Source organism: Camellia sinensis, chromosome 4, assembly GCF_055761805.1.
Source record: "Camellia sinensis isolate YWXY chromosome 4, ASM5576180v1, whole genome shotgun sequence".
Classification (NCBI taxonomy): Eukaryota; Viridiplantae; Streptophyta; class Magnoliopsida; order Ericales; family Theaceae; genus Camellia; species Camellia sinensis.
The window spans coordinates 102,261,189-102,278,784 of NC_138964.1; the positions used below are offsets into that span (position 1 = coordinate 102,261,189).

Here is a 17,596-nt window from a genome sequence, read left to right on the forward strand (position 1 = left end):
CCAATACTTCGAAGGTAGTCCACGGTTTTGACCCTCCCCTTCCAAGCCAACCACCCAAAGAATTGCGATTTAGGAGGAGAAAGATTGTTCCATATCAGAGAAGGAACATCAGATAAAACACCAACCTCATTTATGTAGTAAATAGAAGCAACATTAAACTCACTTGAGGAGGATGCAATCCATCTCAAGCAATGTTCAGAATCTGCCACTGATGTTCTGACTGCATTTAACATAGTGCTAAGCCTACCAACCTCAGCCACCTCCCATGCTCTTAATGGTCTTCTGAATGCCAGCACCCACTCTTCTGAGTTACCTTTCCTTTCCACAAGCATCCCAAGAGAGTCATCCTTCTCAACTGACAGCAAGTAGAGTCTTGGAAACAGAACTTTCAAACTTTGTTCACCAACCCAGCTATCAATCCAAAATCTGATTCCAGAACCATTTCTAGCAACTACCCTACATTTTGACAGAAAAAAATTCCCCAATTGGGATTACTACTAGCAACCGAAAGAATGTCACCCCATACTCTTGAAACTCTTCTAATATCTTCCAAGAATGGCATCCATCTCTCACCAGTAGATTCATATTTAGAACAAACAACTTTTTCTCCATGAGGCCTTGTCCTTATTGCCATATCTCCACCACCATTTTGATAACAAGTAGTCATTAAAGTCTCTGATTTTCATGATTCCCAACCCTCCTTGATTCTTACTTTTTGTGATGTTCACCCAACTAGGTTGCCTTGACAATTGTATGCAACACTACAGATCTACAAAGAGAAAAAACAAGGTACCTACTTCGAGTGGAAACTGTTAATGTACACTAAGCCTAACCCACTAACCTAACCCACTACATCCACCCCACTAAACCTAACACACTTACCATCTCCACTACCACCCACCACCTCCACTACCATCCACTACCACCACTCACTTACCTCACACCTCTGCTATATAATAGCTTGTAACATACAAATCAATACAACAATCTTGTAATCAATCAATCAATAATATATCAGTTTATTTTACATGGTATCAGAGCAGGTTTAAAACCTACTATTTTTCGCTTCACCGGCGGGCGGCAACCTCACCTTAGCCGTCCGCCGGACCTCCACCCATTCCGTTTATTTTCTATACATACCTTCACTATGTTGTAATTTTCGAGCTCTGCGTAATACACATCCCACACGCATCGGACGCATCCGCTGCCGCAACAGTCCCCCGACAACGGCTTCTCCGGCTGCGGCGGCCATTTGTACGGCCGCTCCTCCGCCTCTCTCTCTACACCATTTTACAAAGCGCTCCATTGACTTCACAAAGGCTTGCCTGCCCTTCGGGTTTGTTCCTTTACGAAACCAGAAAAAATGGCACCTTGAATTGATGCCACCAACTTGTGCACCTTTGCTCTGGCTTTACATTGCTTCTTGTGGACGCATCTTTTTTTTTTCAATTCCATTGGCAAGATCGAGCAAGAGATCGGCCGGATTGATTGTGATGGATGTTGGAAAACCAATTGAGTAGAAGTATTCCAAAGCTGTTGATGCAGGACCATAGTAGATGGGGCAGCCTTCAGAGAGCAAGACTACCTTATCAAACATGTGGTAAAGTCGGCTTGAGGGTTGGTGAATGGTGGTGATCACAGTTCTACCAACACACTTGCACTATATTTCTTTTATTTTAATATATTACCAACACAACTTGCACCCACAACTTTTTTTTTTCTTTCTTCACATGCTTCCCTTTCTTTTCTTTTTTTTTTTATTTTTCACTTTCAAACCCACTACTCTTTTGTTTAATCTCCATTCCTTCCTTTTTTTTATGCAAGCACACCTGCTTTCTTTTACTATATTCTTATTCTTATTATTAAAAAAACAAAAAAAAAAAAAAAAAAAAAAAACAAACCAAAACACACGCATGTGACTTGTCCCCTCTCTCCTCCGTTTGATTCCACATTTATTATTTTTATTTCTTTTTATTTATTTCTTAAAAAAAAAAAAAAAAAAAAAAAAAACAAAAAAAAAAAAAAAAAAAAAAAAAACCAATTGCAGCCGCAGAAGACGAACTACACACCAATCTTATTTTATTCATATCGGGACTCACCCCGATCACCATTTTACATAACATTTTACATAAAAAAAAAAAAAAAAAAAAAAAAAAAACACACCCCAAACAACCACACCCACAGTGGGATTTTTCTTATCCCTTCTCTACTCTGCCGCTGGTCTCTTCCTTTTTCCTCCGTCCTGGGCAGTCCTTGACGGTGCTGCCTCCGTGTTTCCCGCTCCACTGGGCACGATCACTACTCCCTGCTCCTCCACTGCAGCATATGGCGGCCCTCCAAATCGGAACATCACGGTGGCCTTCCGCTTCAGCTCCTTGTTTTCTGCCCTTAGCACGCTTATCTCTGCTCGGGCATCCTTATACATGCGTTGGAGCAGAGCCAGCTGGGAGTTTAATTGCTGCACCTCATTTGTCCTACTCTGCAGCCGGTGCGACAAGTTTGTGACCGCCGTCATGGACTCCACACATGCCTTTAAAGTATACTGATTAGCCTCCACATCCGTTTGCACTGCCATTTTTTGCTCCACCGACTGCATCGGAAAGTTCAACGGAGCAAACCCAGTGGTGTTTAGTTGAGGTTCACGGGACACCGCACCAGTTCTCTCTCCTGTGGACTCGTTGAGATCGGGAAAGAGAGTGAGCAGCCCACGGGACGACGAAGCCATTTTCTCTCGCCACAGAGTGTTACAGACTCTCTCTCTCAGCACAACAGTGTTACAGCCTCTCTCTCTCAGCACAACGCAGAATTCTTCAGAGGTTTCTCTCAGTTTCTTGTCTCAGCCTCTGCCTCGGCCTCAGCTCCGTCTTGGTTAAATAGCCGAGGCAGCCACGCGCATCGCGCGCCTCTTCTCGCCGACAAACTGGCACGCCTTTTCATGGCACGCCTTTTGATGCATTCGGGCACGCCTTTTGATGGCACGCCTTTTGAGGGTGCGGGCACACCTTTTGAGGGCACGACTTTTGAGGGCTCGATATCTACATCCATGTATATTTTTTGGGCAGCCTATATACCCACTCATACAGTGTCTTCTACACCGGTCAGCTTTATCAATCCCTTTGTTTCAACCTCAAATAGGTTTCTATCTTCACACCTATTTGAGTTTGAGGGGGGGTTATACATAGTATCATGTATAAGTCACTCATGGCGCACTCCCTAAGTCGCCCCCTTGGTACACCACCACAACATTCTACAACGGTCCGACATGACCCCATAAACTGTCCCGACATTGATTCCGGTCAGCTTCTACAATGGTCCAACATGACCCCATAAACTGTCTTCTACAACGGTCTGACACGACCACACAGTGTCTGCTACAACGGTCCGACATGACCCTGTAAACTGTCTGCTACAACGGTCCGACATGACCCCGTAAACTGTCCTGCTACATCGGTCCGACATGACCCCGTAAACTGTCTTCTACAACGGTCCAACATGACCCCGTAAACTGTCCTGTTACAACGGTCCGACATGACCCCGTAAACTGTCTTCTACATCTGACACGACCACACAGTGTCTGCTTCAACGGTCCGACATGACCCCGTAAACTGTCTGCTACAACGGTCCGACACGACCATACCGTGTCTCCTATCCTGTTTTGTTTTTTATTTATCAGTTTACTTTTCTGTTTTGTTACTCTCTTCAAACTCAAGTTGGTTAGTTCCTATCCTCCTTGAGTTTGAGGGGGGCTGTTAATGTACACTAAGCCTAACCCACTAACCTAACCCACTACATCCACCCCACTAAACCTAACACACTTACCATCTCCACTACCACCCACCACCTCCACTACCATCCACTACCACCACTCACTTACCTCACACCTCTGCTATATAATAGCTTGTAACATACAAATCAATACAACAATCTTGTAATCAATCAATCAATAATATATCAGTTTATTTTACAGAAACAATGCAGAAACTATAAACAAGAACACTAGCAGTGATTAGAGAATTAAAAAGAAGCCACCAGACCAAAATTGATAGATCACCAAAACTAACCCTAAAATTAAGCCTGCTGATTTGAATTTGATGGCGTTGATCACCTTCATCCGATTGATATCTGAAGAGTGTTGATGAAATTGGTTGAAAGAATGAAATTTTAAAACTTTCCAGCTTTGGTTTAGAATGAAAATGATGAAAAATAAAAGAAAACTAAATTTATTGTACAACACATATCAACATGGTAAATGACTTTTACAGAGAAAAAATATTTCATCATTAAAGTAGCTAATTGTTAAAAAAAAATTTCAAAAGTTTCATCTTAATCAAATGCTTGTTAGAAAATAAAATTTCCATTTTTTTTTTCCACTTCTCTTTCTATCACTTCTATTTTGTATCATATCTTTTACTTTTAAGACTGTAAACGAACAAAGCCTATTTATTTATCATTGTAAACAAAATTAAGATAAAAAATAACCATATTGCTGAAGCCCATTTATTTATTGTATAATTTTGAAAAATAATGAATTGAACTATTATTATATATATATATATGATTTTTTTGAACTCTATATATATGATGATTCATAGGTAGATGAATAAGGCAAAGTGCCTATCTTTGCAAAGGGCTAAGCCCTATTTGTTGATGTAAGTCCACGGGGCACAAATTTGAAATGAATAAAGTTACTTTTGAATCACATGTTGTACATTTTGAATCACAAAGAGATTCAATATAAGATGTACATGAATTGTGTGAAATGGAAATAGAGAGCGGGTTAAGTTTGAATCTCATCCTTCACTTATTATTATCTTCTCACTATTTCCCTTGACCCAATGATTCTCCATTGAATTTTTGGTGTTTCTTATTTTATCGTGTTATTGCCTTCATCCTTCTTGGGCTCTGAACGTGTTTGACAATGACTCTTTAAAAAGAGAAGGGTTGTACCCTTTCATCGGGAGAGACAACATGAAGAGTAGCAACATTTCATTCGAATGGGCCGTTTTAAATGAAAAGTTGTTATTTCAAATAGAGTCAATTCCCATCCACTTTTAAGTTTTCCAACAATTCCTCACATGAATAAAATTGACGACACAATACAAATGAAATGCAAACACAAATAAAGAGAGTATAAAATGAAAATATCCTGTATCGAAATATGTAATTTTTAGTGGCAAACTATCGAACTAATTAGTTAATCATATGATACCTGGAACTATTCAAACATTTATGTAAGCCGCAGCAATAGAATTCACACAGAAGAAAAAAGTTCACATTGAAATTTATCAAAGCGGTTGAAATGTTTGTAAGAGCCATGGGTTAGTGTTGAGAAGAAGGAAAAAAAATCAGATTGGATTGGTGCTGAGAAAATTTTAACATTAACTTAAAATGATACAACACAAATACAACTGACACGAACCTAAAATAACACCACAAATACGACTGACACGAAGATGACACAATATGAAGCACCACACCCCTATATCAAAGCAAGAATACATATGAAACAGTTGAAAATAAGATGGACGGGTCTAGTTCAGGCAAGCTTAAGTTGACAATTAAAAAAATTTCTCGTGCTCAAACCTAACTAGCCCGAGTTTGAGTCTAAAAGTCTCTCCCAAATCCAACACTAAAATATTATTACAATCACGAAGGCATCCAACAAATCCATAAATTAAATAAAAATAAAAATTAATAATTAATATTTTTGTAATTGAGTCATATAAAAACTTAATATTTAGTCCTTAAATGTTAGGTATAAAATTAGTTAAATTTGTTTTCCATCTTAAGTTCAATTTTTTAATTAATATATATATATATATATATATATATATATATATATGCACATACATCATACATACTTCGTAGAGAATTCTATCATACACATCTCTATATCATATTCATCCTACGTTGCACCTTCTTTTTTTCTTTAGTTATGATCAAATTTCTTATTTAATTATGACATTATTTTAAAATTTTGATTATGACTTTTTGTGTATTTGGTTATGACTTTTTATTTTTTATTTTTTTTTAGTTGTGACTCAGAAAATATAAAATTATACTATTTTCTTCTGTAGTCATAAGATGCATATGATACATATCTTTTGAGGGGTGTGTACTATGCCTTTCCCATATTTCATATTATAGATAACTCATCTACATAAACTTGTTCACAAAATCCTAACAAGTTCTCAAAATCCTCTGATTGTTATCATCAACAATATTCTACTTGAAAAAATCATGAAAACTCCATACTTACAAAACTTGTTCACAAACCCCTACAAGTAGTCAAATCATCTAATGTTCTCCAAAGTTCACCACAAATTAAGATAACGAAAGAGCACAATCATTTCTAGATGAATAGCTACTCTGCTTGGCCTTATTTTCCATTCTCTTTGCTCGTTGGCTCATCACTAACACTATTCCCATCTAAGAGCTGGGTTTTCGGTTGTTCCTCTTTCTTGGCTTCAATGATATCTTTAGGGTTCAAGAAACTTGGTTGATGTTGGGATCTGGGATCCCGCCCAAGACCTTATAGAAATTATTCCATGCAGAAAAACACACCCACACTCAAGGAGACACAATATTTAACGTGGTTCGGCCTCAATGCCTACGTCCACAGGAGAGTAGCCGGTTATCACTATAACAATGGAGATATTACAGAAAGATTACAATAGAGGAGGAGCTCACACTCTCCTCACTCACCCGTCTCCCTCGCTCACACCGAGGGAGACGGTCTCTCCGCCTCACATATCTCACTCTCTGTGGCTTGCTCTGCTCTCTCTCACTGTTCTCCTCTCACCCATCTTCATTTATACACTTCAGAATGGTGGATGGAGGGGCTGGCCAGCACATGGCCAGCTTGTGCCAATTCCTTCTTCACATGGCTAAAGGTTCTTCTTGCATTGGCTTCCTAACATGGCCAGCTCATGTGTGTTGGCTTTGCACATTGCCAACTCTTGCAGCACATGGAGAATCACCCCTCACATGGGGTGATGATATCCCACAAATCACCTCCTCAACCCATGTGAGGTGATCCACAACACACATTGCTGCTAATCTTGTCACGCCCAAATTCAACACAGTTTGCATCTCCTCACTGAGATGCTGCATCCCTTGAAAGCTAGAGATAATACACCAGAGATACAAGAGGAGGAGGGAATCCTACATCCTCAACTCAACTCACACCACTCTCTGATTTGGAGAGAACCGCTGCTCCTATCTCCTACAGATCTCTTCCACGCTTCCTGTCTCGGATGTCTTTAGCATAGTCTGCATCTCCTCACTGAGATGCTTGCACCCCCTGAAGCTAGAGATAATACACCAGAGATATAAAAGGAGGAGGGAATCTTACATCCTCAACTCAACTCACACCACTCTCTGATTTGGAGAGAGCCTCTGCTCCTATCTCCCACAGATCTCTTCCACGCTTCTGTCTCGGATGTCTATACCTGCTATGCTTGAACTTGCGCAACCAAGATATCCGACACCCCCTGATTGGATGTCCTGCATCCCCTGCTCGGGATACCTTTGCATTACCGTGCAACTCCTTGCATGATGAACACTGGAGCAACTAGAAAACTTCAGAGTTTGACACATCAACATCCTCAATTTTCCTTGCTCGGAGCTTATTTCTGAACAACCAGCCTTTACTTTCTGCACTTCAGAACAACTTCCCAGCGATCTCATACGCCCGTTGTCTGTGCTGCAATCCCTGGTGTTCGGTTCTGTCTCACTTGTACGTCCGTACTGATGTTTGACAGTTAGCCCTTCTGCCAAGACAACTTCCACCGGTCTGTACAAGTTACCACTATGCAACTCCGTGCATAGTGCTCGCACCCATGGCTTCTAGTCTCCCTGCGTCAAGCTTGCTTGAGAGATCTGCATCAACTCTATCATCTGCTACCATGGAACTAAAGAAACCACCATAGAGAAAATAAGACTTGCCACTCCTTGGCACGCACTCTTGCGTTTTACCTGTCTTAATTTCTCTGTCTAGAAGTTCCTGTGAACTGTCAACAACCCGCTGCTGCACACTCTTCTCGCGCCTCTGTACGACACTCTAGCGTACCCTTGCACTGTTGCACGTCTGCAATTGTACTTCTGCGCTTAGTATGCTCCTCTGCAACTATTGTTCCCATTAGTACCTACTCGTATACAGTAGCTCCAACAGCCACAGTATTTCCCTGAGCCTGTACTGGTTGCCAAATCATCTATCTGTCGATGAATGGTCTTCTCTTTTGATTGAACCAGATCCTCCGACGAACTCCGGAGATAATCATTTCTGCAATCCTCTGATCACCCCTGACCAATCTTGATCTCCCTCGATCTGCCATTTAATCAAGCCTGATCTCTTCTGGTCTTCAATAATCTATCTCAATCTGTATCTGTTTGTCCAATCTGGTCAGAATCTGCCCATTCTAACCTCTTCAGTGACTCCGCAGCGTTCCACAATATCCGGCAACCTTCCTTCGACTATTGAAGATGGCAAACTCCCATGTTTTGACAATCTTTCAAAACCGTTCAGAATTTCACTATTCTGACCTCGCGGTTGCTTCCGGAGCGGTCCGTTTAGCTAGGACCAACCTTCGCTGCACTTCTAGGGACCTCACTGACAAAATCTCCCCAAAAGTTGGGCCACACCACAATTTTCTGAAAAATTCTAGGCCAAATTGTAATTTTCAGAAGTTCAGGGAATATTCCGTGTACTAACAGAATATTCAGTCCACTGCCCCTGACGCCGTCTGCCACTTTAATCTGCCTTCTTTTTACAGAAACTCCGTCTCCAAAATCTGACCATACGGATGTGTCCGGAATACTCCAAATAGTTGAAAACCACTATTGGATTGCCAAAAAGCGGACTCCAAATGGCTTAGTTCTAGCCAAAACATTTTGTGCGCCTCAGATTTGCGGCTGCGCCTTAGCCGCGAAGCACTGGATCCTTCCTCTTGCAGCTATACCCTTGCCGCGTCGCACTGGATTCCTCCTCTGGATGCTGACGTGGCTGCTGACATGGCACGCGCGTGGTGGACACGCGCTACTCCCACTCGTCTTCTTCATTCTTTCGTGCGTGGCTCGCGTGCGTGAGACTAGGCCGACGCGCCGACTGTCTTCACGGTGCGTGGGGGCGCGTGCAGAGACTGGGCCTCACACGCCTTCTTCAGGAGGCGCGTGAGGGCGCGTGGGGACTCCTCTGGGTGTCTGCTTTACATGGTTGGACTTCTCTTCTCGAGCCCTTGCTCCTGGTATGCTCAAAACTTGATTTCGAGCAACTTGATTTATGGGCAGTTTCAAACAACACGCTGTTTTTGTTCCAAAACCCCACCAACGAGGCTCTGATACCACTTGTTGGGATCTAGAATCCCGCCCAAGACCTTATAAAAATTATTCCATGCAGAAAAACACACCCACACTCAAGGAGACACAATATTTAACGTGGTTCGGCCTCAATGCCTACGTCCACGGGAGAGTAGCCGGTTATCACTATAACAATGGAGATATTACAGAAAGATTACAATAGAGGAGGGGCTCACACTCTCCTCACTCACCCGTCTCCCTCGCTCACACCGAGGGAGACGGTCTCTCCGCCTCACATATCTCACTCTCTGTGGCTTGCTCTGCTCTCTCTCACTGTTCTCCTCTCACCCATCTTCATTTATACACTTCAGAATGGTGGATGGAGGGGCTGGCCAGCACATGGCCAGCTTGTGCCAATTCCTTCTTCACATGGCTAAAGGTTCTTCTTGCGTTGGCTTCCTAACATGGCCAGCTCATGTGTGTTGGCTTTGCACATTGCCAACTCTTGCAGCACATGGAGAATCAGCCCTCACATGGGGTGATGATATCCCACAGTTGATTGGTCGAAGACAGCAGCCTCGCCCACATTCTGTCAGTTATCACAACCTTGTTCTGTCTTTTCGTTACCCGCTGCACATCAACATACAAAAATGGATATGAAATCTGTTCAAGAATATTTATGAAGCATACACTCTGATAGTAGAGTAGAAATCTGTTCTAGCAAATAATTACGCTATGGAAGAATTTATTTTGTCATCTTTTGTATAGTATACATCAGTTATTAAGCTAAAAGAATCATAAAGATTTAAAAAGTAACTGAGCAACACCATAGATACCACTATCCAATTCCTCCACAACCATTAAATGATGCAAGACCATTGATCTAATATAAAAAGTTGGCAAATGCAAATTCAATTGTTGCAATTTTTATTTATTTATTTATTTCTATATTTAAAATCATTAACAATTTTTTCATGTCAAATCGTTTCAATCCTTCTTAACCATATATCTTCCAATAATAAAACTACATTTAGTGGAAAGTTTAATCAACTGGTCTCTGGCAGCAAGAGGCGTCACAATGCATGCATATTTAATCTCCTCATTTGGTTTGAGAAAAAATGATTTGGGTTGGCGAATGTATGTAAAATGTCATATGTTGCTCAATCCAGTAAATTAAACCACCAAGAATACCCTTCCATTAATATCAATCGTCAAACATGAACTTAATCAAAAAAGGAAACTTAAGGCAATTACTAATCCGCAATAATGGGGATAAAAGACTCCAATAATAAATCCCAAAAGAATCCTCAAACGGTCCCACCTAAAACAAAGATTGGAAATCTGAACAGTGGCATGTTAATGATATGTCAATTTTTGTTTTTATTTTTATTTATTTACTTATTTGTTTGATAAGTTCATGTTGACGATGTATCATTTAAAGCCAAAAGTAAAATGCCATGTTTAATATAAGTTGGTAGTTAGAGAGGAGCACATTGCAAGCAAGGTCTCTAAGTCACCTCTTCAAAGGACTTAATGACACCCAAATATTCAATCGTCAACACACTAAATACAAGGTTAGTTTTTCTATAATTAACTTACATAGAATGGTACATAAGCATGCTTTCCATTGACAGGGCCGACTGTGAAGCCTGTGTATCCTGCCATTGCACCATGGATTGCACTCTGAGCAAGGAGTGTGCAGTTCACATTATCAGATGCAATGCTCGGGATGGCCCGAATCATGTACGTGGGATCTGCCAAATGGGACAAATAATTGTCCAGTTATATCATTTGTTTTTGGACAAATCACCTTTATGTGTGTGTGTGTGTGTGTGTGTGTATAATAAAAAATAAAATAAAAAAAAGAAAAGAGGAGGAAAACAGCAAGAGGTGTTTTTCAGCAAAGCAACCTATATATTTAAGATTTAACACCTTCTTCTGCTTATTGAAATGATCCTGCAACAGCAAAAGATTAAAATTGTGAATATTTATGTAAATAAAGGTCATAGAAAAGCAAAATAAGCAGGAGGCTGACTACCTAAATAATATAGGTTGATACAAAGTACATAGTTGCACACAAAACCCAGATACACCCATGTAGACTATAGTTTCAACAGTCTTAAGGCTTTAGATTTGTTATGTTCCTTCAGTACATCTCCTTGACTGTCAATGATAATTTTTGGTTAAATTACATTTTCTCCCCTTGTAATTAGGCCAATTTCACTTTGTATTTTGAAATGCAACACTTGCACCAAGGGGACTGACCACTGTTAGATTTTCGAGTCTTCAGATTTTCCATTCAAAATAATTGCTACAGCAGAAATTTAATCCTTTGTGATAAATTCATTACAATTTAGTTCTATTTTTGTTCGCATTATATATATAAGAATCACAGACACTTTTAACAAGGTGATGTGTCCGTGTAGGACACGTGCCAGACACCAACAGTCCTCGAACACTCTAGGACACGTATCTAATACTTTTTTTTCCGTGTCCATGAGTAAAAATAAAAATCTTAATTTCGGGCACTTGTCCGACACTCGTTTTGCGACATGTCCATCACTTCTTGGCCATGTCTATTATTAAAAAATAAATATAAGACCAATACTTCTTGAACATTTGCCAATGTATGATTTTCAAGAACTTGATGGATATATCTGTTAGAATAAGGAAATTATATTCATATATTTTATTCTGATTTGTTTTATTGATGTAATGGGCTTTAAGAAGCTGGCCTATAATTCATGCCTTATAACACTCCTGTAATTATGCTTGATTCTTAATATACAAGGGGATGAGGTCTCACTCATTCCCTATCTCTTTCTCTTCTCTAAAAGAGGAAAAGCTCTCTAAAAGAGTCTACCTCTTTTTAGTTATTTTCTGTCTCAGGCTAAGTATTTTAATGAGGTCATTCACTGTGCTGGTCTTACTGATACTAAGGTTTCTGATATACCTACTGAGTTTCATGTGAAGCTCAACTCTACTGATGGTGTCCCTCTGGATGATCCCACTTTATATCGCGAGCTTGTGGGTTGCTTTGTCTATTTGAGAGTTACTCGTCCTGATCTTACCTATGCTGTTCATATGGTTAGCCAATTTGTTTCTGCTCCTCACTCCACACATTGGGCTGCATTGGTTCGGATTCTTCGCTATCTCCGCAATACTATATTTCAGGGTTCACTATTGTCCTCTACTTCCTATCTGGATTTGGTGGCCTATATTGATTCTGATTGGGCTGGTAATGTTATTGATTGTAAGTCCACGTCTGGTTTCTGTATGTTTCTTAGCGATTCCTTGATCCCTTAGAAAATCAAGAAACAAACTGTTATTCCTCCCTCTACTGCCGAAGCTGAGTACTGTGCTATGGCTCATTCTACTGCTGAGATTGTTTGGCTTCGTTGTCTCTTATCTGATTTGGGTGTCTCGCAGTCTTCTCTGACCTCCCTCTATTGTGACAACCGTAGTGCTATTTAGATTGCCCACAATACTGTCTTCCATGAACGGACGAAACACATTAAAATTGATTGTCACTTTGTCCGACAACACCTGCAGTCTGGCTCTATCTTGCTTCCTTTTGTCTCTTCGGCTTTGCAACTTACGGACTTCTTCACCAAGACTCACACTACCTCTCGGTTTCAGTTTCTTCTTAGCAAAGAATCTAACTGAAAAGAGGAAAAGGCTATCAGAGAGGTTGTCATAGGCAAATGCAAGCTTTTCACCACATAGAGGTCTCTAACTCTACGGCTAGTCCCAATCTACTACTTGGACATCCGATCCTGCACAGAACAGATAGAAGAAGAAAAGATAACATCAAAACTGGAAACATCAAGCTGACTGATTAGATAATAAATTGACAGATAACTGAGGAACATAAATGACAGATGAAATAGAAATAGCAGACATAGTAGACAGTAAGACAAACCCAACAGATATAACAGACATATCAGGCTCATTAGTAGCATTAACAGTAATAGGAAGGGGAGGGGGAGTACAATTTTGAAGTAAGAAGAAATGGTGAGTCATATGATGAGAGGTACCAGAGTCAAAAATTTAGATAGACGAAAAGATACCTGAAGAAGACCCAAGCAAACCTAAATGAAGAGAGGAAACAATTGAGGCAGATGGTGATGGTTGGGAGGTAGACAGTATATGCTAAAGCTGACTAATCTAAGTAATTAAGGAAGCCAGGTCAGGATCAGAAGCTAGAGCAAATGCAATAGAACCGGTGGGAGGCTGAAAAATATTCGGAGGAGGGGCACAAAATTGGATTGGAAATTGCTGAGAAGAAAAAGGCAGACAGACATCCCTTCTTGGGACAATGATACTTCCAATGACCCCTCTAATAGCAAAAGGCACATTCATCAAAGGCTAAAGACATTGTAATAACCAGAGAGGTGAGGGGTTCGAGTGTAATAAACTAGGAACTGATGAGTCAAAACATATAATAATCCCAAACAACTAGAACCAGATCACACAATATGATACACACACTGGTACTGATGTGGTCAAAGTGTAATAAGGACAAAACCTTGTGGACTAAGATCAGAGAACCAATACAAAGAGAGAGAGAGAGAGAGAGCGCTTAGTGACCAGAGAACAGAGACGAGACCAAAGACTAAGAGCTAGGGAGCTTCGTCAATACCAACAACAAAGCAGAGAGCTTCAATCAAAACGCAATCCTGAGAGATTACGAATAACAGAGACTGAGACTGAGACCCCGAAGCTGAACCCAGATGATGTCACGACTTCGTTGAGGCAGAGACAGATAATGAACCAAAAAAAAAAAATCAGAGAGTCAAAGACTCATGATCACGATCAGACCTAGAGAGAGGGAGTCGTGATTGAAATCTGAACCAGAAAAAGAGATGCAAGCTTTAGGCGAGTTTGACGAACCAGAAATCCCACTTACACAGTTCAATTATGAACCACGTGAGCAGATGACACTGACCAGATGAACTAGAACTTCGAACCAGACGGAACAAGGAAGAGAGAGCTTCAACCGACCATGATAATCCTGAATTGAGAGAGAGAGAGAGAGAACTCAATCAATTCGTGATTCAGAAACCAGAAGAAGAATTCATGAATCAAGCAGCTAGGGTTACGAACGTAGCTCTGATACCATGTAAGTTTCTGAATAAACTTGTATATTCAATTGTATCTTATTTACAAAGAGTTCATTAGTTGTATAACCCTAAACCTATGATTGAAAAGGGAAATACAGCCAATTCAAATATTTACACCACAATCTTTCCTAATTCCTAATATACACGATCATCCCAAATTGAGAATATACACAATATATTCTCACAACTTAGCCAAGGAGTTTGAAATCAAAGACTTGGGTAATTTGAAATATTTCTTGGTCGCATCTTCATATGCCAGAGGAAGTATGTACTTGACTTGCTAAAGGAAACTGAAATGCTTGGGGGTAGACCATGTGAAACACCTCTAGAACCGGGCCAGAAACTAATTGAAGATCAAGGGAGAGAGCCAGTGGATAGGAGGAGATACCAGAGGCTAGTGGGCAAGCTCATATACTTATCCCACTCGCATCTAGATATTGCCATTGCAGTAAGCATAGCTAGCCAATTTATGCATGCTCCCAGAACTTCCCACCTAGAGGCAGGTATGAGAATTCCGAGGTGCCTGAAGACTTCTCTTGGAAAGGGTCTCTATTTCTCGAAACATGGACATCTTGGTGAGGAGGCATTTACTGATGCGGATTGGGCTGGATCAATCACTGACAGACGATCAACCTCTGGATATTGCACATTTGTTGGAGGCAACCTTGCCACATGGCTAAGTAAGAAACAGAATGTGGTTGCTAGATCTAATGCTAAGGCAGAATTAAAGGCTATGGCATAGGGTGTATGTGAGTTGTTATGGATTAGACTATTGTTGAGTGACTTGGGGATCCGTTAGACTGATTCCATAAGATTGTACTATGACAATAAGGCAGTGATCAACATAACCCATAACCCAGTTCAACATGACAGAACCAAGCATGTGGAGATTGATAGGCACTTCATAAAGGAAAAGCTCACTAGTGGCACCATATGTACTCCATTTGTGAAGACTGGAGATCAACTAGCAAATGTTCTCACCAAAGGAATAGGAAGCAAATCATTTCATGACATTTTCAACAAGTTAGGCATGAGAGAGATCTTCGCACCAGCTTGAGGGGGAGTGTTAGAATAAGGAAATTATATTCACATATTTTATTATGATTTGTTTTATTGATGTCATTGGCTATAATAAGCTGGCCTATAATTCATGCCTTATGGCACTCTTGTAATTATGCTTTATTCTTAATATAAAAGGGGATGAGGTCTCACTCATTCCCTATCTCTTTCTCTTCTCTAAACTTACAATATCGTATACAGGAAGGAACAACCCCTAGTGCTACTGAGGCAACTAGAGCAATAGGTGGTGCAGCAGGGGGAACAGTACCTGCAGCTGAGACAGTAGTTGGCACAAAACAATGAAAATAATTATTTGGCTTTCCTATGAATGAGGTAGAGGCCATGTATATATAATAGATTCATGATACAATTTAGGAAACGATATAAATAAAGAAACAATATTAAATTAGTGATTGACACAATCACAGATTATATACATAATACTAAAAACAAAAAGATTCTATGTATTCTAATTTCTATATTCAACAATCTCCCTCAAGCTGGTGTGAATATATTCAACAATTGTAGCTTGGCAATGGATGACTGGAAGAAGCTGGAAAAAACTCAACGGTTAGTCCAAATAAATGCTACCGATCAAATCTGGTAGTCCACTAAATAAAAAGGCCAAAAAGTGCTTAATACATCAGCACCACACCCTAGAAAGGGAAAAAAAAAAGAGGGACCGAATTGCCCTAGAAGAGTTGCTGAAGCATCTATGGCCAAGAAACACCTTGGTCGGTAGCCAACAAGACCCTGGTCGGCATTAGAGGCTGGAGCTAATGTTGGGAGATAGTTTATGGTCATGCTGAACCATTGCAGAAACTGGTTAGAATGCCGGACCATTGCAGGAACTAACCAGAATCAATGTTGGGACAATTTACAGGGTCATGCTGGACCGTTGTAGGAACTAACTGGAATCAATGTCAGGACAGTTTAAGGGGTCATGTCGGACCGCTGTAGAGATTAACCGGAATCAATGTCGAAACAGTTTAAAAGGGTCGTGCCAAATCGATGTAGAGAACTGGATGACAAACTAGCAAGTGTGGCACACACTGGTACTTATAACGTGGTGTTGAACGATGATGGCAATAGATGACTGAGTGCACTAAGGGACGGCTTATTAGAAAGTGCGCTAGGGAGGGCGCCTTAGGTGGTGTGCCAAGGGGGCGACTTGAGTTGTGCGCCAAAGGGGGCGACTTGGGTTGTGCACCAAATGAGGCGACTTAGGTGGTTCACATGGTATATCACCATGCTCACCGCTCAAACTCAAATAGGTTTGAAGATAGAAACCCATTTGAGGTTGAAATAAAGAGAAAGACAAAGTGGAACAGAAACACAAAAAAATGGATTGCGAGTAAAAAAAAAATATGACAGATATTTGGGATATTAATAAACTAGTGGATAGAGGAAGAAATTATCACGAAGTGATACTGAAAGCAAATATGGCAGTGGAATGGGTTGAGGTCCAGCGGGCGGCCAAGGCAAGGCTGCCGCCGCCGACCAGTGAAGCAAAATTACTAGGTACTTAACCTAGCTCTGATACCAAAAAGAATGAAAAAAATTATTTGGCTTTCCCATGAATGAGGTAGAGTCCATGTATATATAATAGATTCATAATACAATTTAGGAAACGATACTAAATCAATGATTGACAAAATCACATATTATATACATAATACTAAAAATAAAAAGATTCTATGTACTCTAATTTCTATATTCAACATACTAAAGGAGGAATAGAAGAGGGGTACCTCATGGTTAGCTGCCCAGTGACTAGTTGCATTGCAAATGCACTCTGTTGGGTCTTGCGGACCTTGATAAGTACTGTACATTGAGACTTGGGTCCAATGGATGGGGGGTCAGGGGGGGTGACCCCCTAGCTGATTGTTTTTGGTATTTTGGTAATTTCCTGTTGTTTTGACTCAACCACACACTACTAAGGACTGGGGACTCATACCTCATCTAGATTAATAAAATGCAAGATATGTAATTCAATAAACCTACATCTTTGATACCACAATTGTCACACCCCAAATCAAAGGCATGACCGGCCGTGGGCACCAAGACCTTAGCCTAACGCAGATATGTTCCCTAGTGGCCAAAGTCACCACACAGAG

The 17,596-nt window shown here is 40.5% G+C and overlaps 1 pseudogene across 1 annotated transcript in view; it reads right to left on the reverse strand.

Annotated features, from left to right (window-relative positions):
• Window positions 1-6,351: 6,351 nt before the first annotated feature.
• LOC114297197 (ATP-dependent 6-phosphofructokinase 3-like) overlaps window positions 6,352-17,596 on the reverse strand; it is a 67,758-nt pseudogene continuing 56,513 nt past the window's right edge. Inside the window, exons 11-13 of the transcript XR_014366778.1 lie at window positions 11,208-11,253; window positions 10,897-11,051; window positions 6,352-9,927 (exon numbers count right to left, since the gene is read on the reverse strand). The product of XR_014366778.1 is annotated as an ATP-dependent 6-phosphofructokinase 3-like (transcript). The remainder of the gene's footprint in view (window positions 9,928-10,896; window positions 11,052-11,207; window positions 11,254-17,596) is intronic.